The sequence below is a fragment of the Scylla paramamosain genome, chromosome 45, assembly GCF_035594125.1.
Source record: "Scylla paramamosain isolate STU-SP2022 chromosome 45, ASM3559412v1, whole genome shotgun sequence".
Lineage (NCBI taxonomy): Eukaryota > Metazoa > Arthropoda > Malacostraca > Decapoda > Portunidae > Scylla > Scylla paramamosain.
In genome coordinates this window covers 9,004,516-9,027,751 of record NC_087195.1, presented here as the reverse complement: position 1 = coordinate 9,027,751, position 23,236 = coordinate 9,004,516, and the positions used below count along the sequence as shown (strand labels likewise).

At 43.1% G+C, this 23,236-nt stretch overlaps 1 long non-coding RNA gene across 1 annotated transcript in view; it reads right to left on the bottom strand.

Annotated features, from left to right (window-relative positions):
- Positions 1-2,549, bottom strand: part of LOC135094489 (uncharacterized) — a 12,039-nt gene extending 9,490 nt beyond the window's left edge. The window contains exons 1-2 of the long non-coding RNA XR_010263842.1: positions 2,420-2,549; positions 718-832 (exon numbers count right to left, since the gene is read on the bottom strand). This is a non-coding gene — a long non-coding RNA (uncharacterized LOC135094489). The remainder of the gene's footprint in view (positions 1-717; positions 833-2,419) is intronic.
- Positions 2,550-23,236: the final 20,687 nt, after the last annotated feature.

Below are 23,236 nucleotides of genomic sequence, written 5' to 3'. Positions count from 1 at the left end.
AACCTTCCCATCCCCCAAGGTCAGGCCACGACAACGACTTCGTCAGACGCGTTATGAAGTGACCCCTCGAAAGCAGATTGCGAATGGCAGGAATGAAGACGCAGAAGTGAGGAAGCCAGACAGAAAGGAAGGATAGGATGGGAGAGGGTGCAAATGAAAGAAGAAAGATTAAGAGATGAAAGAAAATAAGGAGAAAAATGAATGCAGGAGATAAAAAAAAAAGTCAATTAATGGGAAGGAAAAATAATCAGAAAAGTTGAGGACAGAAACTAGAAGGAGGAAAGAAGGAGAAGGAAGGAGAAAAAAGATGAAAGGAGAAGGACGCGTAGGAGATGAGGGGGAGCGGAAAGTGGAGATAAAGAGTTATTATGCAGGATTTAAGAGGACGCGAGGCTTACTTTGCTCGTCCTGAAGAAAAAATTGTCAAGGGTAGAAACAGCAGGAAAAAAGATAACCTCCGAAATTAAGGTAACTAGCTACTATTGACCTCGATAGGACCTGGAGGGAAAGTGAGGGAGGGTAAGGGCGGGTGCGGCCAGGTAAAGGGGCAACACTGACCTTACACACAACACACAATTAATACACCCAGTATACATGTTAAATAGTACTGATCCTCAGATGTGATGCAATATTAGGTACAGTAGCCAACACTGGCCCTGCACCCAATACACACCTAACACACCCAACACACACTTAGTACACCCAATAAGTACTCACCCCCCCAATGCGATGCACAACAGTGTCAGTGGGTCACCCTCGATCAGTGACCTCAACACTCCGCCGTGGACAGGACTCCAACCAGTGTCCAGGAGCACCAGTCACGACGGCACGACTGTAGAGGGAAGAGCTTGGTTATTGGTGGCGTGTGGCGGTGGGTGAACATTGCGGGGGTAGTGTGTGGTGGAGTGAGTGGAGTGAGAGGGTACAGAGTGTTCCAGACTTTGTGTGGACGTGGTCTGTCATGTGGTGTGTGGATCATGTGTAAAGGGAGGTGGTGATGGGGATGGTGAATGTGGATAGTGGTTTTGTGGGAACACCTTATTGTTTTATGATATACACATAGTTTGTTATACGTAAACACACACACACACACACACACACACACAAAGGAATTTGAAACCCCACATAATTCATCGTAGTATGTTTATGAACACTAACTAATAAAAAAATCTTCCAAAAGGCAAGTAATATGCTTAAACAATATACTGGTGATTTTGTGCGTCCGCTGGCGATGGTCAAGACTGAAAGGAGGAGGAAGCTCGGGGGAGCGAGGGCGGCACTGCCATTTAGGAGTGTACTGGACGAGCATAGTGGCATTAGGGTATTTCAGTGTGTCGGGTGAAGTATTGTTATTGGTACAGTTATCCTTGTCGATAATATCAATGCACACACACACACACACACACACACACACACACATGTTTACCAGTATATATCTTTTTTCCATATCTAGTTGGAATAGAAAAACAATTTGACTGGACATTTCACAAAAGTTCTATTAACACACACACACACACACACACACACAAGGACACGAGGACATGTTCAGCGTAAGGCACAGCAACACCACCAGCAACAGGCAGCGAGTATCAGAGAAGGCATTAGTGGTCGAGGTGCGGCAGTCATCACTCGCCTCTAATTGTTCCCTGAAAAGCACCTGGACAACCTGGAAATCAACTTAACTCGAGACAGACTGAGAACAAATGTAGCGCACGGACACACACACACACACACACACACTGTCACGATCGCTTACTTACCTGCGATCGTACGATCCCGGTTATCTTTCCAAGAAAGTGGACGTTACACTGATCCCGGAAAGTTTTAAAAAGGTCTGGATTTTTAAAGGCTTCGAGTGCCTACCCGACCTATCCGAAATCGCCAGAATTATCTCTCACTCCACCTTTACCTTGACTCAGCACACCTGGAATCACCTCTAATACCAGATTGATGTTGGGGAGTAGAAAACACGATTATTCTATGTTACAAGCACATATATTAATACTAATAATAATTCACAAACAACATGAGGTAGTACACGTTACTACATGACGTTCTCGTCACTTCCCACAACACCAGAACCCGTTTACACCTCCAACAGTCACAGAAATATTCCCCTCAACCGCAGGAATTTACTCAGACGCCACTACCGCTTCCCCAGACAATAATTCCCGTATTTCACCTCCTCAAGCCTCACAGGAGATTACCATCATCACCAAAGATCACCCATAACACCATAACATCATCCCCAAAATCACCAATACACCACAACACCAGCTTCCAAGGTCAACACCACAACCTCCTCTCACAAAATGGCTGCCAGTTTGACCTATGACCCCTTCCAACAGCGTCACCGGCACAACTCAACAACCGAATTTCAACGGACAAGAGCTCTTGGTACCACAAAAGACTCACTAACCTGATCCTGGATATCAAGGTTATACCGCTACACCACTAATACCTCCACAAACTCACTCCATCACCAATCCACACCAAAATCCTTCCCTGAGAGACGCCTTCCCTCCACCTTTCCTCACGACCTAAGGCGCTCTCCTTCCCTTCCTTGGAATGTGTTGTTGCCCACTCAAGCTCCCCTCGTTTTCAACGTATTTCCACCTCAATTATACTTCCTCCCTTATACATACAAAGATATATAGAACTTAAATTATGAAGAGAATAATATTACATGATATAAAATGGGTAAATAAGCCTTACACTACTTATAACAATAATAAGTATAATGCCCGAATGGTAGGTAACCGGAACACGGGGACACTAAGAAAACGTGATCCCATTCAAGGCAAACTCGGCCAATAACATGACACACACACACACACACACACACACACACACACACACACACACACACACACACACACACACACACACACACACACACACACACACACACACACAGAAGGACAAATGTAGACAAAAGTTAATGGAATAAAACTTCAAACAATCGAGATATACGCGAGACTGAGGAAATATATTGGTAATGATGCAGTAGTTGTGAAATGAGCTCAACGCCCCATTTTTTGTTTGCCACGCAGATGATACGTATATAAAAGCGTCTGGGTCGTTACGTGTGCAGCGTGACTACTATTGTGTGTGGAATAGATGCGTTTTTCATTTGCTTATGGCTCTGGAGAATGTACACAGCATACGAGTGAAAACCTGAAGAGATAAGAATTCTCTCTCTCTCTCTCTCTCTCTCTCTCTCTCTCTCTCTCTCTCTCTCTCTCTCTCTCTCTCTCTCTCTCTCTCTCTACACACACACACACACACACACACACACACACACACACACACACACATACACATCAAAGCCTCGCTCAACAAATCCCCAATACTGCCACATTCCCATACAAAAAAAGGACAACACAGATGCACGCAAGCCTTCCTGCACGCGCCTCCACGACTTTTTTTTTTTTTTTTTCATGTAGGAAGGGCAACAAAAATCCAATAAAAAAAAAAATGCCCACTGAAATGCCAGTCCCATAAAAGGGTCAAAGCAGTAGTCAAAAATTAATGAATAAGTGTCTTGAAACCTCCCTCTTGAAAGAATTCAAGTCATAGGAAGGTGGAAATATAGGAGCAGGCAGGGAGTTCCAGAGTTTACCAGAAAAAGGGATGAATGATTGAGAACACTGGTTAACTCTTGCGTTAGAAAGGTGGACAGAATAGAGGTGAGGGAAAGAAGAAAGTCTTGTGCAGCGAGGCCGCGGGAGGAGGGGAGAAATGCAGTTAGCAAGATCAGAAGAGCATCTAGCATGAAAATAGCGATATAAGACAGCTAGAGATGCAACATTGCGGTGGTGAGAGAGAGGCTGAAGACAGTCAGTTAGAGGAGAGGAGTTGATGAGACGAAAAGCTTTTGATTCCACCTTGTCTAGAAGAGGAGTATGAGTAGAACCCCCCTTTACATGTGAAGCATACTCCATACATGGACGGATAAGGCCCTTGTACAGAGTTAGCAGCTGGTGGGGGGTGAGAAAAACTGGCGGAGACGTCTCAGAACACCTAACTTCATAGGAGCTCTTTTAGCTAGAGATGAGATGTGAAGTTTCCAGTTCAGATTATAAGTAAGGGACAGACCGAGGATGTTCAGTGTAGAAGAGAGGGATAGTTGAGTGTCATTGAAGAAGAGGGGATAGTTGTCTGGAAGGTTGTGCCGAGTTGATAGATGGAGGAATTGAGTTTTTTGAGGCATTGAACAATACCAAGTTTGCTCTGCCCCAATCAGAAATTTTAGAACGATCAGAAATCAAGCATTCTGTGGCTTCTCTGCGTGAAATGTTTACCTCCTGAAGGGTTGGACGTCTATGAAAAGACGTGGAAAAGTGCAGGGTGATATCATCAGCACAGGAGTGGATAGGACAAGAAGTTTGGTTTAGAAGATCATTAATGAATAATAAGAAGAGAGTGGGCGATAGGACAGAACCGTGAAGAACACCCCTGTTAATAGATTTAGGAGAAGAACAGTGACTGTCTACCACAGCAGCAATAGAACGGTCAGAAAGGAAACTTGAGATGAAGTTACAGAGAGGACAGAAGCCGTAGGAGGGTAGTTTTGAAATCAAAGCTTTGTGACAGACTCTATCAAAAGCTTTTGATATGTCCAAGGCAATAGCAAAAGTTTCACCAAAATCTCTAAAAGAGGATGACCAAGACTCAGTAAGGAAAGCCAGAAGATCACCAGTAGAGTGGCCTTGATGGAACCTATACTGGCGATCAGATAGAAGGTGGTGAAGTGATAGATGTTTAAGAATCTTCCTATTGAGGATAGATTCGAAAACTTTAGCAGGAAATTAAAGCAATAGGACAGTAGTTTGAGGGATTAGAATGGTCACCCTTTCTAGGAACAGGTTGAATGTAGGCAAACTTCCAGCAAGAAGGAAAGGTTAACAGACAGAGCTGAAAGAGTTTGACTAGGCAAGGTGCAAGCACGGAGGCACAGTTTCGGAAAACAATAGGAGGGACCCCATCAGGTCCATAAGCCTTCCGAGGATTTAGGCCAGCAAGGGCATGGAAAACATCATTGCGAAGAGTTTTAATAGGTGGCATGAAGTCGTCAGAGGATAGAGGAGAGGGAGGAACAAGCCCAGAATCGTCCAAGGTAGAGTTTTTAGCAAAGGTTTGAGCGAAGAGTTCAGCTTTAGAAATAGATGTGATAGCAGTGGTGCCATCTGGTTAAAATAAAGGCAAAGAAGAAGAAGCAAAGTTATTGGATATATTTTTGGCTAGATGCCAGAAGTCACGAGGGGAGTTAGATCTTGAAAGATTTTGACACTTTTTGTTAATGAAGGAGTTTTTGGCTAGTTGGAGAACAGACTTGGCATGGTTCTGGGCAGAAATATAAAGTGCATGAGATTCTGGTGATGGAAGGGTTAAGTGCTCTTTGTGGGCCACCTCTCTATCATGTATAGCAATAGAACAAGCTGTGTTAAACCAAGGTTTAGAAGGTTTAGGACGAGAAAAAGAGTGAGGAATGTACGCCTCCATGCCAGACACTATCACCTCTGTTATACGCTCGGCACACAAAGACAGGTCTCTGACACGGAAGCAGTAGTCATTCCAAGGAAAATCAGCAAAATACCTCCTCAGGTCCTCCCAAATAGCAGAGGCAAAACGCCAGAGGCACGGAGAAGAAAGGGTGACAGCATAAGCAGAAGGATTAGAGATCAGGAAAAGGTCAAGAATGTTGGGCGTATCTCCAAGACGGTCAGGAATACGAGTAGGGTGTTGCACCAATTGCTCTAGGTCGTGGAGGATAGCAAAGTTGAAGGTTAGTTCACCAGGATGGTCAGTGAAGGGAGAGGAAAGCCAAAGCTGGTGGTGATCTCTGCAAAAGGGAAGAGGGTCAGAATGTGCTCCACTTTGGAAGTTAAGTAGTTAAAGAATTTCTTATAGTCAGAGGAACTAGGTGAGAGGTATACAATATATATAAATTTAGTTTGAGAGTGACTCTGTAGTCGAAGCCAGATGGTGGAAAACTCAGAAGATTCAAGAGCGTGGGCACGAGACCAGGTTAAGTCATTGCGCACATAAACGCAGCATCCAGCTTTGGATCGAAAATGAGGATAGAGAAAGTAAGAGGGAACAGAAAAGGGGCTACTGTCAGTTGCCTCAGACACCTGAGTTTCAGTGAGGAAAAGAAGATGAGGTTTATAAGAAGAGAGATGGTGTTCTACAGATTGAAAATTAGATCTTAGAGCGCGAATGTTGCAGAAGTTAATGAAAAGTTGAAGGGGGTGTCAAGATACTTAGGATCGTCGACAGAAAGGCAGTCCGACCTGGGGACTTTATGGTCCCCTCCCCCAGATGGGGACTCCGAGGCTGGTGTAGGAGTCACCATGATGATTTTAAAACTTTTGGGTGAAGGGTGTGTTTGTTATTAAGTGCATGTAGTTTTGTGTGGAGGAAGACAGTTGTCTTTAGAGGGCAGGCTGTGACTGGTCTCTTGTGTTGTGAGATACAAAGGGAAACGTTCAGTGAGGTCACAGCTGAGTTTAATGATAAGTTCACAGCACCCCCTGAACATTGCTTTAGACCTCACCTGGAGTAATTATCGTTTCGGCAGGTGTCTACTGCCTCCTTGCTTCCTGCACCCACAAGTCATGGGGAACCAAGGCACATACTCGTAAAAACACGAAGATACGAGGAACAGCATAGAATACAACACAAATTCTAGAGTCAGTCATTTCCAGCGTCTCAAGCCTCATATCAACAGCGGGGAATTTTTGTGTATTTGAATACTGAAAATCAAGCAAATAGAGAGCGAGGGGAGGAGTGCATGATAGGACATACATATACGAATGTTATGTAGGTGGAGCTGAAATCACGGTGTAAATTTTTGGTCCGTTGTCATGCCCCACCCCCCCACATGTGAACGGATGAGCGCAGCGGTGCGTGAGGAAACCCGCGGCGAGCCGGATGTCAAGGAAACAACTCAGCCTACGTAGATAATAGATAAATAATGAATACAAAAATAATTAGGCAATGCATACATAAACCTATGAGGCAAAAATTCCCTGATAAAACCATTTTTTTTTCTGTCAGTTTAGTATCCTTGGCCAGTGAATTTCCTCGCAATTAGATATTCAGTTTCAGTAAAGATGTAAAGAAGACGTTGTACACAGTCTTAGAAAGGAGAATAAACAGATCAAGAAGAAAATTAACGGAAAACAAAAGAATCCTCTTCTTCCGCCTCCTCCACCTCCACCAACACATCTGACCTCTTGTGCTCCTCTGTGTTCATCACTTTTCCAGTTTCAGTGCCTCCACCTCTCCTCCTTTCCTCGCGCTACACCAGCAGCCTCTCACCATCACAGATCCTTCTCGGTTCGGCCTCCTCTGCTTACAGTCAAAATTTCAACACTTTCTGTTCTTTCTATAAAACTTGAACACTTTCCAGCTCAGCGCTCGCCATCCCGCTCAGCCACCCCGCTTCGAGGACACATTATTCTACCTCATAAGGAAAAGAAAAGAGAATGAGCCACAATTATATTTCTTTTGAGACTCTCCCTCTTTTTATCCCAGCTAAGAAGCCTGTGTGTGTGTGTGTGTGTGTGTGTGTGTGTAGTCTGACATTACTCTCTCTCTCTCTCTCTCTCTCTCTCTCTCTCTCTCTCTCTCTCTCTCTCTCTCTCTCTCTCTCTCTCTCTCTCTCTCTCTCTCTAGCGCGTCATTGCACCACTTAATTCTTCTACCTGATTGGTTTCCTTTATTTCATTCTTTCCTTTTCTTTACGGACCATTCACTGAAGTGACACACAGCACCACTCCTGACTGCTCCCCGCCGCCCTGCACAGGTGCGTGGTTTGGTTGTTGCCAGAATACAGCACCAGTGTATGAGTACACAGGTGTGTGTTGTGAGGTGATTATCACCCTTGCCTCGCCGTGGCCACCCTCTCCTCGCCCTCTCCGTCTGGAAATTGTCACGTCGTCGGGTGGGCTTCTGGCAGGGGAGGTGAAGACACATCGGTGCTAGTACCTGCACTCCGTGGTAATTATAAGAGGTTAATGAGCCGCTCCAGAGAATGGGTGTCATTCAGGCAGCCTCGATCTTGGTAACTGCGTTGAGGACTAAACCAACGTCTGGGTGTTTGTTCTGTCGGGTTACAATTGCAGTATTTCAAGAAAATAATAGGCGTGCGGGCACATAATAGAATCTCGTTGCCAGTGCGGCGCCAATGCGAGAGGGCGCGGGAGACTGGAAGGGACCGAGTGAGAAGCCTTGCGAGCCCTCCAATTCATCAGGGCCCATCACGAGGCACTGGAAAGCAACACACCAGAAAAAAGTGCAGAATAGTGACGCACAAACGCTGGGCTGCATTGAGGAGCACGAGATAGAGGGATAGAGGGGCGGCCTGCTGGGGAGGCGATGAGGAAACCAACAGTAAGATAAGGCGTGAGTACTTCCCGGGGTGAGGAATGCAGGGGGAGGGAGTAGGCCAGAAATATGAGAAAAAATGTATGTTGAGGTGCAATAGGGCTGCTGGAATGGTGCAAGGAGAAAAGCCTTACGTGGATGAGAAGGGAGGAGACGCCACTGGAGTGTTGGCTGGGACGAAAAGGTGCAGGGACAAGAAAGGAAGCTGCGTGCAATGAATGAGAGGTGGACAGTCTGATCAAAATCTTAAAACTGATTTTCACGAATCTCTGATACATTATGTATAATAGTGAGGAGATGGTACATACTAAGTTTCATGTATATCACTTCATTAACGATGTTTTTGCAATAACAAACGTAAATATTGATATTGCTTTGTTATATCTGAGGCAAAATTGGTAAAAAAAAATGCAAGTAAACTACATTTAATTATAAACAATTTGTTGAGAGGAGTAAAAAAAAAAATCCTTTAACTTTTTTTTGCAGAATTTCTTAATATTTTGGTCCATTCTTGAAAATATGGATGATTTATAAATATAAATAACCTGAAGTTTTAAAAGCTCTTTCCAACAAAAAATAGCGACTTTGTCCCTTTTCATATGCAAAAAAAAAGTTTCATTAGAATTGGTGCAATGGTTAGCGAGAAATAGCGAAAAAAAAAAAAACGACGAACCGAGATATTTGCAGACAAAGGTAGACAACTATTTTTGCCTTTTATTTTCTGCAAAAGAACATCCATTATGCTCGTTATGTCATGCATTAGTCCTTATGGAGTAATACATGGTATTCTCTTGACATTTTAGTGTAATTGCCTGGCACCTGGTCGCCTTTTCTTTGCAACGTATTATGCACTCAAAGGCGTGGGTATCAGAAGGCGCCACGTCCTTCATTGTCGCCAGGCTTTCCTAATGTCTTCCTGGCTCATAGCCATCACTGAACTAAAGCTCCTTCTTCACCTTCTTCTTTCTGCCAGCAACTCGTTGAACTCCTTGTCACCTTTTTCCACGGACTGGAAGATGTCTGGGGCCAGTTCCGAACAGGCGTGTCATCAAGTTAGCTTCTCTGCCGAAACTGTTGTAAAGTCGTCACAATGGCCAGGATTTTTTACTTTCGAGCATTTGCTAGACAATTTTCCATGCAGAGACTCATTCAGGAACAGGAGCGTCGCGCAGGATCGCACTGCAGCTGTTGCAAATAACTGTCACGTCTGTGTCGAAATTGACAGATGTAGTAGTGAGTGTGACAGTGCCCCTCCAGCCCCTTCTGGGACAATTCAGCTGTGCTACAATTGCCTGCAACGGAGGAGAAGAGATAATGGATTTCTCATATTTCTTCTCGGTTTGTGGGATGTTACCTTTCAACAAATCAAACAATTTCTTACAGGAAGAAATATGGGGTAGACTTGAAGTTCCTGCTGATGTGGATGTCAGTCCTGAAGTAGATGTGAGGCAGAAGCGTAAGTAAGTTGTGGAGTTGAGGTGGTGGTGACTTTTAGCGAGCGAGATGAGAGGTGGGGGGTGGCAGCAGGAGCGAGGCAGTCAGTTGGGTGGCAGGCACGCGAGATGAGGAAGGAAGCAGGTTGACAATGTTGTTTTTCTTCTCCACCGCTTTCTTCAAGTTCTTCAACCTTATCTTGCTAATCCTCGGTATATTCCTCATAACACTGATAGGAAAAAGTGGTCTGTAGATGCAAATAAAGTACAATGGATGAGTGAAATCAGAGCGGAGAGATAACATGCATAGCTTTCTTCTCTCTGGCATATCTGCTACAGCCTGAGGGATGTGTTCTATTTATAACGACGGCAAAGTTGTCACATGTCTAGAGATGCCAGTGAATACCATGTATAGAGAATATTTCGCTGTTTATCAGTAGTGATAAAGCAATATCTAATGCTCCGAGCAGCGGAAGAGCGTGAAGTCACATGAGAGGTGAGCAGGAAATGGGCCGTAACATCTTTATTTTTGCCAGTTTTGCAAAGACACTTGGTCATAATAAGATCAGTTAATACACGATACAATGAGTTTTTTTTCGAATATTTTCTATTTTAATTTTTTTTTTTACTTCTTTTTTGCAGACGGTTCCCTTAACATAATGAGGACAGTTGTAATAATTACACGGAGGAGATAAAGCATGATGAGGCCACAGTGAAGGAAAGAGGCTAGCAAAGATGGAGGAGAGGAGCTGCTGTGGATGAACATTTAGGGAATGGACACGGAATAGTGAAGACACAAGCGTGGTTGAGCAGGAGAATGCTGAAGAAAGGGAAAGGTATAAAGAGGGAAAAGACAGTCGGAAGGGTTTGAAGGACCTCGAGAGAGTTACAAGGGAAGGGGAGGAGGGCATCCGATGAAACAGGAGCAGCGTCATGGCAAGAGAGGTTGGGTAAGTTTGAGGGAGACTGTGGGGAGAGGTTTAACTAATGCTGGGGAGATGATTGGAGTTCTCTTTCCTTCATCCTCTCCCTCTACTAGTGTGTGTGTGTGTGTGTGTGTGTGTGTGTGTGTGTGTGTGTGTGTGTGTGTGTGTGTGTGTGTCACATTCCTGTAATGTAGAATTAATTAGTAAACATTCATTCGTTTCACATTTCATCTTCTGTCAGTCTGTCAATCAGTCTACACCTGACTGCAGTAGAGGAAAACAAGTAAAAAGAAGCAAAGCTGCACGCAGTTCACATAATTCACCAAGTAATACTTAAAAACTTATCTTATAATGCCTCAAGAGACGTCTACATTTAGCAAACATACTGTTACTCCTTTTCGTGCGCGTGCCACCAGCCTGTCCCGTTCCGCCATTCTCAACCTGTTGCATACTAGTCTATCCTTCACGAAGATACTCAGCTGAAACGTGTTGTATCTTATCTAGCGGTGAAAATCTTTATTGAAGTAGGTGTTCTGAGTCGTCTCTGCAAGGCTTTCACTCCTGCCCACTCGCTGGTTTATCCTGGTGTTCATTATGCATGGTGTACTTCATACGTATTTATCAGCTTGGTGGTCATTCGCACTGATATCATAAAAAAGAATCATCATGAAATTATTTTTCTATCTATCCAAGTAAATTTCATCTCACTCGTGTTTGCCTTCTCTCACACTACATGTCGCAGCGCTGCAGGGTTTGATATTACTACTTTTTTTTTTTTTTTTATGTAGGAAGGACATTGGCCAAGGGCAACAAAAATCCAATAAAATAAAAAAAATGCCCACTGAGATGCTAGTCCCATGAAAGGGCCCAAAGCGGTAGTCAAAAATTAAAGGATAAGTGTCTTGAAACCTCACTTATGAAAATATTCAAGTCATAGGAAGGTGGAAAAACAGAAGTAGGCAGGGAGTTAAAGAGTTTACCAGAGAAAGGGATGAATGACTGAGAATACTGGTTAATTCTTACATTAGAGAGGTGGACAGAATAGGAATGAGAGAAAAAAGAAAGTCTTGTGCAGCGAGGCCGCGGGAGGAGGGGAGGCATGCAGTTAGCAAGATCCGAAGAGCAGTTACCATGAAAATAGCGGTAGAAGACAGCTAAAGATGCTACATAGCAGCGATGAGAGAGAGGCTGAAGACAGTCAGTTAGAGGAGAGAACTTGATGAGACGAAAAGCTTTTGATTCCACCCTGACTACAAGAGCGGTATGAGTGGAACCGCCCCAGACATGTGAAGCATACTCCATACGTGGACGGATAAGGCCCTTGTACAGAGTCAGCAGCTGGGGGGGGTGAGAAGAACTGGCGGAGACGTCTCAGAACGCTTAACTTCATAGAAGCTGTTTTAGCTAGAGATGAGATGTGAAGTTTCCAGTTCAGATTATAAATAAAGCACAGACCGAGGATGTTCAGTGTAGAAGACGGGGACAGTTGAGTGTCATTGAAGAAGAGAGGATAGTTGTCTGGAAGGTTGTGTCGAGTTGATAGATGGAGGAATTGAGTTTTTGAAGCATTTAACAACACCAAGTTTGCTTTGCCCCAATCAGAAATTTTAGAAACATCAGAAGTCAAGCGTTCTGTGGCTTCCCTGCGTGAAATGTTAACTTCCTGAAGGGTTGGACGTCTATGAAAAGACGCGGAAAAGTGCAGGGTGGTATCATCAGCATAGGAGTAGATAGGACAAGAAGTTTGGTTTAGAAGACCATTAATGAATAATAAGGAGAGGGTGGGTGACAGGACAGAACCCTGAGGAACACCACTGTTAATAGGATTAGGAGAGGAACAGTGACCATCTACTACAGCAATAATACAACGGTCAGAAAGGAAATTTGAGATGAAGTTACAGAGAGAAGGATAGAAGCCGTAGGAGGGTAGTTTGGAAATCAAAGCTTTGTGCCAGACTCTATCAAAAGCTTTTCATATGTACAAGGCAACAGCAAAAGTTTCACCAAAATCTCTAAAAGAGATTTTTAGAGATTTTTTTGAGAAAATCTCTAAAAGAGACTCAGTAACGAAAGCCAGAAGATCACCTGTGGAGCGGCCTTGACGGAACCCATAATGGCGGAAGGCTATGAAGTGATAGATGTTTAAGAATCTCCCTGTTGAGGATAGATTCAATAACTTTATATAGGCAGGAAATTAAAGGAATAGGACGGTAGTTTGAGGGATTAGAACGGTCACCCTTTTTAGGGACAGGCTAAATGTAGGCAAATTTCCAGTAAGAAGGAAAGATACATGTTGACAGACAGAGCTGAAAGAGTTTGACTACGCAAGGTGCAAGCACGGAAGCACTGTTTCAGAGAACAATAGGAGGGACCCAATCGGGTCCATAAGCCTTCCGAGGGTTTAGGCTAGGGGCATGGAAAACATCATCGCCAAGAATTTTAATAGGTAGCATGAAGCAGTCAGAGGGAGGAGGAGAGCGAGGAACAAGCCTAGAATCGTCCAAGGTAGAGTTTTTAGCAAACGTATGAGCGAAGAGTTCAGCTTTAGAAATACATGTGATAGCAGTGATACCATCTGGTTGAAATAAAGGAGGGAAAGAAGAAACAAAGTTATTGGAGATATTTTTGGCTAGATGCCACAAATCAAGAGGGGAGTTAGATCTTGAAAGATTTTGACACTTTCTGTTAATGAAGGAGTTTTTGGCTAGTTGGAGAACAGTCCATGGCTCCACGCAGAAATATAAAGTGCATGAGATTCTGGTGATGGAAAGCTTAAGTATCTTTTGTGGGCCACCTATCTAGCATGTATAGCACGAGAACAAGATGTGGTAAATCAAGGTTTGGATGGTTTAGCTCGAGAAAAAGAGTGAGGAATGTACGCCTTCATGTCAGACACTATCACCTCTGTTATGCGCTCAGCACACAAAGACGGGTCTCTGACATGGAAACGGTAGTCATTCCAAGGAAAGTCAGCAAAATACCTCCTCAGATTTCCCCAACTAGCAGAGGCAAAATCCCAGACACCTTCGCTTACGGTGATCATGAGGAGGGATTGGAGCGATAGGACAAGATACAGATATGAGATAGTGATCGGAGGAACCCAACGGAGAAGATAGGGTGACAGCATAAACAGAAGCATTAGAGGTCAGGAAAAGGTCAAGAATGTTGGGCGTATGTCTAAGACGGTCAAGAATATGACCAATTGCTCTAGGTCGTTGAGAATAGCAAAGTTGAAGGCTAGTTCACCAGGATGGTCAGTGAAGGGAGAGGAAAGCCAAAGCTGGTGATGAACATTGAAGTCTCCAAGAATGGAGATCTCTGCAAAAGGGAAGAGGGTCAGAATGTGCTCCACTTTGGAAGTTAAATAGTCAAAGAATTTCTTTAAGTCAGAGGAGTTAGGTGAGAGGTATATAGCACAGATAAATTTAGTTTGAGAGTGACTCTGTAGTCGAAGCCAGATGGTGGAAAACTCGAAAGATTCAAGAGCGTGGGCACGAGAGCAGGTTAAGTCATTGCAAACATAAACGCAACATCCAGCTTTGGATCGAAAATGAGGATAGAGAAAGTAGGAGGGAACAGAAAAGGGGTTACTGTCAGTTGCCTCAGACACTTGAGTTTTAGTGAGGAAAAGAAAATGAGGTTTAGAAGAGGAGAGGTGGTGTTCTACAGATTGAAAATTAGATCTTAGACCGGGAATGTTGCAGAAGTTAATGAAGAAAAGTTGAGGGGGGTTTCAAGACACTTAGATTCGTCGACAGAAAGGCAGTGCGACCTGGGGACATTCATGGTCCCCTCCCCAGATGGGGACTCCGAGGCTGGTGTATGAGTCGCCATGATAATTTTGAAATTTTGAGTGAAGGGTGTGTGTGTTATTAGATGCTTGTAGTTTCGTGTGGAGGAAGAGAGGGCAGGCTGTGACTGCCCCCTTGTGTTGTGAGACACAAAGGGAAACGTTTAGTGAAGTCACAGCTGGTTTTAATGATAAGTTCACAGCACCCCATGAACAGTGCTTTAGACCTCATTGGGAGTAATTATCGTTTCGGCAGGTGTCTACTGCCTCCTCCATCTATTAAGTATCCCTCTCAGTGTGCCAGCTGCACTGCTCTCCGCCATTACTCTGTTGTGTGATACTTGCTGAATGAGTCCACGTGCATGCATTCGCCTTCTTGCATAATACAGCAGCGTACAATTCCATTTGCGATTATTTGTGTTCGTCGATAATGAGGTGTTAGAGACTAATAGTAACTTCATGCGTCTTTCTTATAACTTTGTTCGTTTGAGAACAATACTCTTCGGTGAGCATAAAACTCTGTCGTAGTAAAATCGCATTTGAAGAAAAGTAACAGTTGTTGCATCGCTCCACAACACATCACAACTTCCAAAGCAGTTTTGCTAAAGCTAATGCGGTCAGAAGAAGAAATTACCTTTATCAGTAACTCACTGTTTCTTGTTCCCCATGGCTCAGAGTGATTCACGTAAGGGAATCATGTAAGGGATCTGGAACACTTTCTCTCTCTCTCTCTCTCTCTCTCTCTCTCTCTCTCTCTCTCTCTCTCTCTCTCTCTCTCTCTCTCTCTCTCTCTCTCTCTCTCTCTCTGTAAACTATGTACCAATAGTGACGCGCGATTAATCAAAACCGGCATTGTAACACACCCGTTCATTAATACCTCCAGTCAGACAGACATCCCATGGGCGGAGATGCATCATGTGTTTACCTTCACCTGTTGGTAATTCTTCAGAGCCTGCATGCACCAATGACGGTATAATATTGCTACTGAGGAATCTGTGTGATAGAGAGAGAGAGAGAGAGAGAGAGAGAGAGAGAGAGAGAGAGAGAGAGAGAGTACACACGTGCGCCAAGTAACAAATCAAGCCTCTCCGCAGCACGCCACCAAACAGGAAGGCTTGCATCCCCAGTTCACTTTTCTTTCATTATTTTCGAACGAAGCACGCAACATAATGGTGCCACAAACAACTGTTCCCCTTCTGATTGCCTCTCAAGTTCTCATATTAATTTTCTACTTGAGAATCTCGTTTCCCTCTCTGCTCCCTCTGCACGACGACCGCCCTCTCCCCCCGGTGCATGCCCGGCTTTATTTAGATAAAGATGAAAAAATAACGACAACGACGACACCAGCAGCAGCAGCAACACCACCACCACCATCACATCAACCAACACCAACACCAACAACAAGGGCAACGACGACAACGACAACGACATTCAGTGTACTGGCTGACCGGCTTCGTGCCTCTTGGTCCCCACAAATAACTACACGTTGATATATTTTAGTACTTTAACTTATCATATAGAAACATGGGGTTCATCATAAATACGTATTTCATTCTTACACTTATAAATTGTAGTATGAATTTTGTTTAAAACAGTGAAACACGCGTTCACACACACACACACACACACACACACACACACACACACACACACACACACACTTTTTTTTTTTTTTTTTGAGGAAAGAACACTCATTACACAAACGAAAGAAAGTCAGTACATATTTTTGTCCAATAAAGAAATAGTTTCTTATCCATTGTAAAGGGAATATCTCGAATTATGTATAAGAGCTCAATACTTAAATACATAACTACACACTTCCTTTATATGAGAGTTGTCATTCATTAGAACAATTCTTCCCAACCTCTGGGTAATTAGCAACAAATGGGTAATTTGAACAATTTGAGTGGGTAAAGAGGGGCTGAGAATAAAAGCATTCACATTGTTATGAATATGTGTAGGCATCTATGTATGTGTGCGAAAATGTAATTGATTTTGCAGTATGGGTGTGAGAGAAAACGGATAGGAGAACTGATGCATCATGCCCAGTTCACACCAGCCCGTCACCATCACCCCCGTCCCCGTCCCACAGTTCACACCAGCCCGTCACCATCACCCCCGTCCACGTCCGTGACGTCACAAACATGACAGCTGTCCACTTCGAAGGAGATGAGCGCCATCACAGGGTGACGGTGTGATGTTAGCCCGTCGATCTTCAGTCCGGCACATGCACCAAAACAAGATGGACCACAAGGATCTCTTCATCATTGCTGCTTTCTTATTGTTGGATGATTTGGTACTGGAAGACCGGCCAGCTAGGCCAGCAAGACAAAGGAGACAGACGGAATGGCCACAGCATCTACTGTTGGGGAGGCTGTTGTGAGGAGAGCACAATATCCTTATGGAGGCAAAGATGAGGGTTGATAGAAACGACTTTCATGGAGCCTACAGCATGATCACAGCCAGTAAGTTCTCACTGCATGTACTGGAATGCTGTGTGTTTACCACAGGATCAGCTGCGCTGAGGGTGCATGGTGTGCGGTGTTACCTTGTTTCTAGATTCATCAAACAATATTCTTCACCTCATACTTTAGGAAAATGTATTTAAACATTTATTATAATAATATGATCTTATTTCTTTTTCTGTGTACAAGTACTAATATTTCACATTTTTATGATATGAAAGACATCCAGCACCATTGATAATGGACAACACCGCTGCTGTCCCTCCATGAAAACGAATTTATTTAATCTTCAGACCACAAGACGGCCATGAGGGCAGAGGGTCTGATGTTGCGTCCGTAAGTGTCTGGCTGTATGGAGCTGTCCAGGCTTTCTTTACAAACATAAAGGTGGACGGCTACATACAGAGATCCGTGTACACAGCTGCCTGCCTATCCGTGGATGTCCAGCCAGCACAGGAAGGCATACTGTTTAATTTTGCTTATAAGAAAACCATTCATAAATCCAGTACACCTCTATATTATATAAAAAAAAAAGTATGTATTTTGTAAGAACGGTAGTCAGGAATCATTAAATAGCCTTTATATAGTGATCAAAATTACATTCCATACTGATATAGGTTTGTTCACTTGGTTTGATCATAAAAATCTAATACTGTAAAAACACCATTTTATATATATATATATATATATATATATATATATATATATATATATATATATATATATATATATATATATATATATATATATATATATATATATATATATATATATATATATATATATATATATATATATATATATATATATATATATATATATATATATATATATATATATATATATATATATATATATATATTAGGAGTTAGTTTGTAGTAATTACTGTCGTAGGTGACTGTGTCAAAATGGCTGAAGATTTATGGGGAAGACTGACCCAATATAGGGGTGAAATAGGCCCTGTACATCAGTTTTTGCTGAATGAACGATATCCATCCAACACAACATATAACCAGAAGAGGAATCTCGGGACACAGAAAAACTGTCACATGATAAAAGGTGACAGTCTTTCTATTTCCTGAGATTCCTCACTGCTTGGCCGGAGTGTGGTTCTCTGCTGCGCCCTGCTCTCCGTTGTCTTTGCTAATTGTTATGCCTTTTCTGTGCCACTGCAGCTGCATATAGACAATACTGTGCATAGAGTGTCGTGCATAGAAAATGTCATATATAGACAGTGCTGTGTTGTGAGGAAACTGCCAGAGGCTGTGACTGAGGACAGATTCTGTACCAGCCTGCGTTGTGACTGCCGGAGTAAGTGAAGTATTGCTGTATCATTAAAGTGACTAGTCTAGCAAAGTACAGTCTTCAGTTTCGCCTTTGTTTGTCTGTCCTGTCCTGCGCCTGATTGCGTCACGTTATCCACCACCTCGCTTGGCACAGGCACGCCTGACCCACACAGGAGCTTCTGGCTGCTGGGCGTCCTCAGGGCGCGGCGCAGCAATAATTTCAGGAGTAACCCAACTGTAAATAATAGAAAACATAAGAACATAAGAAATAAGGGAAGCTGCAAGAAGCGACCAGGCTTACACGTGGCAGTCCCTGTATGAAACACACCTACCTATTTCCATCTGCTATCCCCATCCATAAACTTGTCTAATCTTCTCTTAAAGCTCTCTAATGTCCTAGCACTAACTACATGATTACTGAGTCCTTTCCACTCATCTACCACTCTATTTGAGAACCAATTTTTTCCTATCTCCTTCCTAAACCTAAATTTTTCAAGCTTGAACCCGTTATTTCTTGTTCTACCCTGATTGCTGATCCTAAGAATTTTGCTTACATCTCCCTTGTTATAACCCTTATACCACTTAAAGACTTCTATCAGGTCCCCTCTTAACCTACGTCTCTCTAAAGAATGTAAATTTAACAGCTTCAACCTCGCCTCGTAAGGGACACTCCTCATCCCCTGTATCCTTTTAGTCATTCTCCTCTGTACTGATTCTAATAGACCTATATCTTTCCTGTAATGTGGGGACCAGAACTGCACCGCGTAGTCTAGATGAGGTCTGACCAGCGCCAAGTATAACTTTAATATTACTCGAAGCCTTCTACTTTTAACACTCCTAAAAATTAATCCTAGTACCCTATTTGCCTTGTTTCTGGCTTCTATGCATTGTTTCCCTAGACGTAGTTCAGAGCTAACTATAACTCCTAAATCTTTCTCGTACCCTGTACCTACCAGAGTTTGGTTGTCTAATGTGTACCTATTGTGTGGGTTTCCTCTACCTACGCTAAGCACTTTGCATTTATTGATATTAAATTGCACTTGCCATCTATCCGTCCATTCATTCCTTCTATCTAAGTCTGCCTGCAAGGCGATGGCATCCGATTCTGACCTAATTAATCTACCTATCTTTGTGTCATCCGCAAATTTACTAACATCACTACTAATTCCACTATCCAAGTCATTGATATACATTAGAAATAACAATGGCCCTAATACTGATCCCTGTGGCACCCAACTAATTACATGACCCCACTCGGATTTCGAGCCGTTTATTACCACTCTCTGTCGCCTGTCACTAAGCCATGACCCTATCCAGCCTAACACCTTCCCATCTATCCCGTGTGCCCTAACCTTTCTCAGGAGCCTTTGATGGGGTACCTTGTCAAATGCTTTACTAAAGTCCAGATATACGATATCATAACTATCACCATTATCTACTGCCTCGTACACCTTACTGTAAAAACTTAACAAGTTTGTCTGGCAAGACTTCCCCTTCGTGAAGCCATGCTGTGACTGATTTATCAAGTTATGTTTGTCTAAATGTTCCCTAATGTTCCTGGCTATTATTGACTCTAACATTTTACCTACAACTGAAGTTAAGCTGACAGGTCTATAATTAGACGCTAAAGTTTTATCTCCTTTCTTAAAGATGGGTACTACATTAGCCTGCCTCCACATTACTGGTACCTCACTCGACTCCAGTGATTTCCTAAAGACAGAAACTAACGGCTCACTAATAATCTCTTTACATTCCTTAAGTACCTGAGGAAGGTCCATAGACAGACTACCATCAAGTTACAGTGGCTTTGTTTAAAAGGGAAACGGTTTAACGGGAATAAAGGAAATTTCCCTCCCATCCATAACTGCAAGCTTATTTCTGGGGTTTTCCTTCCCCTCCCTCCCCACACTCTTTCCTCACGCCTCCCCACTTACACACACACACACACACACACACACACACACACACACACACACACACACACCACTTGCACCAACACCATAAACTCCTCTCATGTCACCGACTGCACCGTGACCCCGGAGCCGCCGACCGCGCCGCAGAGCAACCCAAACTTAAGCACTAGCCCAGTAATACCGCTTCAATCCCCTCCCAGTGGAGACGACCGGCGTGATCGGACCCGCGATTTCCTCGCTCCTGGCAGAATTAGGACGTCGCATCACAGACGGGAGAGAAGCGAGAGACTTGTTGGCTCAGGCAACGAGTCAGCCACGCCATTGTACGCGGCAACGCTGCCGCCATCACGGTGCGTTTTTTTTTTTTTTTTAATAAACCCCAACAAGACATAAATACACACATAAGAACATAAGAACATAAGAAATAAGGGAAGCTGCAAGAAGCGACCAGGCTTACACGTGGCAGTCCCTGTATGAAACACACCTACCTATTTCCATCTGCTATCCCCATCCTTAAACTTGTCTAATCTTCTCTTAAAGCTCTCTAGTGTCCTAGCACTAACTACATGATTACTGAGTCCGTTCCACTCATCTACCACTCTATTTGAGAACCAATTTTTTCCTATCTCCTTCCTAAACCTAAATTTTTCAAGCTTGAACCCGTTATTTCTTGTTCTACCCTGGTTGCTGATCCTAAGAATTTTGCTTACATCTCCCTTGTTATAACCCTTATACCACTTAAAGACTTCTATCAGGTCCCCTCTTAACCTACGTCTCTCTAGAGAATGTAAATTTAACCGCTTCAACCTCGCTTCGTAAGGAATACTCCTCATCCCCTGTATCCTTTTAGTCATTCTCCTCTGTACTGATTCTAATAGACCTATATCTTTCCTGTAATGTGGGGACCAGAACTGCACAGCGTAGTCTAGATGAGGTCTGACCAGCGCCAAGTATAACTTTAATATTACTTCCGGCCTTCTACTTTTAACACTCCTAAAAATTAATCCTAGTACCCTATTTGCCTTGTTTCTGGCTTCTATGCATTGTTTCCCTAGACGGAGTTCAGAGCTAACTATAACTCCTAAATCTTTCTCGTACCCTGTACCTACCAGAATTTGGGTGTTTAATGTGTACCTATTGTGTGGGTTTCCTCTACCTACGCTAAGCACTTTGCATTTATTGATATTAAATTGCATTTGCCATCTATCCGTCCATTCATTCATTCTATCTAAGTCTGTCTGCAAGGCGATGGCATCCGCTTCTGACCTAATTAATCTACCTATCTTTGTGTCATCCGCAAATTTACTAACATCGCTACTAATTCCACTATCCAAGTCATTGATATATATTAGAAATAATAATGGCCCTAATACTGATCCCTGTGGCACCCCACTAATGACATGACCCCACTCGGATTTCGAGCCGTTTATTAGCACTCTCTGTCGCCTGTTACCAAGCCATGACCCTATCCAACCTAACACCTTCCCATCTATCCCGTGCGCCCTAATCTTTCTCAGGAGCCTTTGATGGGGCACCTTGTCGAATGCTTTACTAAAGTCCAGATATAAGATATCATAACTATCACCATTATCTACTGCCTCGTACACCTTACTGTAAAAACTTAACAAGTTTGTCAGGCAAGACTTCCCCTTCGTGAAGCCATGCTGTGACTGATTTATCAAGTTATGTTTGTCTAAATGTTCCCTAATGTTCCTGGCTATTATTGACTCTAACATTTTACCTACAACTGAAGTTAAGCTGACAGGTCTATAATTAGACGCTAAAGTTTTATCCCCTTTCTTAAAGATGGGTACTACATTAGCCTGCCTCCACATGTCTGGTACCTCACCCGACTCCAGTGATTTCCTAAAGACAGAAACTAACGGCTCACTAATAATCTTTTTACATTCCTTCAGTACTCTGGGATATATTTCATCAGGTCCTGGTGACTTGAACTTTTTTAGCCTATCTATCTCCTGCTCCACTATCTCCCTAGTTATGGAAATATCCGTCAGCTTCTCATTCTCATCTGCTCTAAACACCTGTTCACTATCTGGCATATCCTGCATGTTTTCCTGAGTGAAGACAGTTAGAAAATAATCATTCAGAAGTTTACTAATCTCCTCCCCAGAACTAACCAGCTCCCCATCTGCTGCCTTTAATGGACCTACAGTATCCTTATTTTTCGTCCTGTATACCTGATAAAATCCCTTGGGGTCCGTCTTCGCCTGGCTGGCTACCCTTAATTCATAATTGTCCTTAGCTTTCTTCGTTAATTTCCTGACTGTTCTAACTAATTCATTATACTGTGTCCTTAAAACTTCCTCACCTGCCTTTAATCTCTTATATATACTTCTCTTACGCCCTATATAATGCTTTAACCTAGCAGTCATCCATTTAGGGTAATTTTTTTGTGATCTTATTGTTTTATACGGGATATTTGCTAATTGACCTGTATGAACTTTATCTACGAAATATTTATACAATTCATCTACATTTACTTCACCTAAAACCCTCATCTCGTTCCCTACCATCCTCTCCCCTCCCTCATCAACTCGCCTCGACCTTACCTCTCTCATTTCAGCATGACCTGACATTCCAACATACTCACACCTATCTCCCCCCTTCCTCTTTCCTCCTCCCTTCTGGAGCCTCACCTCACCTCCCTCATCCTGCCTTATCTCTCTGAACTCCGTCCCTGACCTGACCTCACCCTGCATCCTTTGCCAGTCCACTCCTTGGAGGTACCTTTTTAATTCTTCAAAATCTGCTCTCCTAAAGTCAGGTATTTTACTAGTGTTTTTATTTCTAACAGTTTCTTCCCATTCTAGATTGTACCTAATTTCCCTATGGTCACTGTTACCTAGCTGTCCTCCAACCTCTACCTGCGTGACTGCTTCCTCCCTGTTAGTAAGAATTAAATCTAGAATATTATTCCCCCTTGTGGGTTCTACGACTACCTGTTTTAAAAAATTATCCTGAATTACCTTAAGGAATTCCTCTGCTTCCTTGTTACCCACAATCAGACT